A 3,112-nucleotide genomic window follows, 5' to 3' on the forward strand; every position below is an offset into this window, starting at 1 on the left:
CGGCAGCGGGATGTCCATCTGAGGCCACTGGCAGCAAGCTCCCCTCCCACCTGGAAGGGAGGCAACCCCAATGGAAGCAGAGCCAAGCGATAGAGAATACACAGACCCTGAGGCACTGTGGGAAGACTGGGCCACCCCGCCAGAAGCCAGTGCCACCCTGGGACTTCCCAGAGTCTGGACCCAACCAAGTTCTCTTTTTCCTTCAGTGGGAGAAGTTCTAAGTTGCACACAGGGACCGGATGCTGGGCTCCGAACCAAGAGGCCACCTCGCTTCCCACCGGGGCTTCAGTCCTGTGAGCGGCCACACAGGCTGCCCTCAAGCCCTCTGTCTCGTGTGCCTTGACACCCTCTCCTTCGTTTGGCCCTGCCTCCAAAGGCACTGATCACAATACCAGGAAGCAAAGTCCTGCCAGCAGCAACACATCCTTGGCTTACATCTACTTTATCTGTCGGAACCCACTGGCCCTTTGTCAAAGACTGCTCCCCACATTTGCCTCTTCTGTTTCATCAGCTCGATTGTTTCATTTTTGGGTGGTGGATGGAGTTTGAAAGAATTTACTATTATTTTTTAAATTGTTACCAAAGTCATAGACTGTAAGATGCAATGATAAATGTGGCTGGTTGTGAATATAAAATCCAACATCCTCCCAAAGTTATTGGGAAAAATTGTATGTATTTATGTAGCTAATGCTTCCCTGGTGGCTCAGTGGTAAAGAATCCACCTGTCAATGCGGGAGACCCAGGTTCAATCCCTGGGTTGGGAAGATCCCCTGGAGGAGGAAATGGTAGCTCACTCCAGTGTCCTTGCCTGGCAAATCTCATGGAGAAAAGAGCCTGGCAGGCTACAGTCCATAGGGTTGAAAAGAATCGAACACAACATAGCGACTAAACAACAACAAATGTAGTTAATAGATCACCACGTGCTAATTACAAATTGTTCAGTTTTTTTTTGGCCTTGCCCCACAGCACGTGCAATCCTCATTCCCTGACCAGGAATCCAACCCACGCCCCTCTGTATTGACAGCACGGAGTCTTAACCACTGGACTGCCTGGGAAGTCCCAAATTTGTTCATTTTAGAATGTAAAGAATAATGCAGGTGTCATAATTGCAAGTATCTTCATTTGTTTACCTCCAATCTCATTTTGAAGTGCTATGATCTAGAATAAATTCTTATCTCTATGATATTTTACCACCAGGGGTTCCCTAGTGGCTCACACTGTAAAGAATCTGCCTGCAATTTGGGAGACCTGAGTTCGATCCCTGGGTCCGAAAGATCCCCTGGAGAAGGAAATGGCAACCCACTCCAGTCTTCTTGCCTGGAAAAGCCTGTGGACAGAGGAGCCTGGAGGGCTACAGTCCATAGGGTCGCAAAGAGTGAGACATGACTGAGCAACTACACTTTCATGATATTTTACAAATTTGGAAAACATGGTCTAGAAGTACTTGTTTGATGAAATGTGTTTATATAATTATATTCTGTACTCTAAGTTATGGTGATTCAAACAAAATTCTTTTACTCTCATGCATTAAAAAGAGCTTTGGGAGCCACTGAAAGAGGGAAATCAGGGGTGCCCATTCCACCAGGAAACTGACCAGTCTGGCTTTCTCCAGGGCTTGATTCTCATAGGTGTGGATTTACTGAGTCACTGGCTTGACAGCCATCCCAGGAATCCGCCCCACCCCCAGGTCACCTTTAGCTGTGTGCCCTTGGGGCTGACCTGCAGAAGCTCCACTGAGGCATTCATCAGAAGACTTGCTCCCCGAAGCATCAGCTGGCCTCCTGAACTCTCCTTAAAGCAAAGTTCCCAAGTTCCTCTATGCACTTCAGTCCCAGGCACACACAGGTATACCAGACACTGCATAGAGCAGAGTAAGCACAGCTAGTGGCTGACTGGGTACCACATTATTGTTTAACATACCAACAATGGGACTTCCCTGGTGGTCAGGTGGTTGAGAATCTGCCTGCCAATGCAGGAGGACATGGGTTCGATTCCTGGTCCAGGAAGATCCCACAGCCTGAGGAGCAACTGGGCCGGTGTGCCACACTTACTGAAACTGAAGCACTCTAGGACCCAGTCGCCACAACTACTGAAGACCAAGAGGCCTAGAGCCTGTGCTCTGCAACAAAAAGAAGCACCACGATGAGAAGCCCTCACAAGGCAACTTGCAACTCAAGAGTAGCCAGCCCCTGCTCGCTGCAACTAGAGAGAGCCTGTGTGCTGCAATGAAGACCTAACACAACCAAAATAAGTGAATAAATAAATAAGTTTTAAAATAAAAAGCAAAATGCCAACAACAAGGTCCTACTATATATTAATAGCACAGGGAACTATTTTCGAATAAGTTATTATAGGAAAGAATACAAAAAAATAATGTAGGTGTAAAGTATAACAATCACTTTGCTATACAGCAGAAGCTAACACCACAGTGTAAATCAGATATAGTTCAATTAAAAATAAAATAACTGATTGCAACAGCCTTCTAAGAAGCCACTCTGTTCAGAAGTAAGTGATAGAATATCTCAGGGATGTAGACCAGTGAGGAATCAAAACGTGAAGGCTGGAAACCAGTCCACACTAAATCCTATACCTGCCCTTCGCTCTCCTTTTTAATGCCCCTCCAGCTTGAATTAGGGCACTCCCCCCACAGATCTTCTAAGCTCATGTTACAGCTCCCAGAGCACAGAGTAAATCATTTCACGCCTAATAGACACTCCATGCTTGCTGAGTTTCAGTTAAATTTAGATGAGTTTTTGTATTAAAGCATAATCTGATTATAAGAAATATAATGTAGTGTGAAATGTTTTCTGTTTCTCTGTTAGTTACCTATTAGCTTAAACAATAAAATCTTGTAAATATCATTTGTACAGATACATTCAACATTACAGTTTGATTTATAAAAATAACTGCATGATTGAACAGAGCTGGAGTGAGGGAACTCCATGATTGATTTTGTCTCCCTAAGAACCCAGCACAGCAGAGACCCCACTCCAGAATCTTCCCTGATAGCCAGGCTTCTTCTCCAGGAGGATGTCAGAAGGTTCATCCCCAAGGCTGAGGCTGCCCTCCAGATGATAACTAAATGTGAAACCCTTCACAGGGTGTGTACATC

The sequence above is a fragment of the Oryx dammah genome, unplaced genomic scaffold (genome assembly GCF_014754425.2).
Source record: "Oryx dammah isolate SB20612 unplaced genomic scaffold, SCBI_Odam_1.1 HiC_scaffold_13, whole genome shotgun sequence".
Taxonomy (NCBI): domain Eukaryota; kingdom Metazoa; phylum Chordata; class Mammalia; order Artiodactyla; family Bovidae; genus Oryx; species Oryx dammah.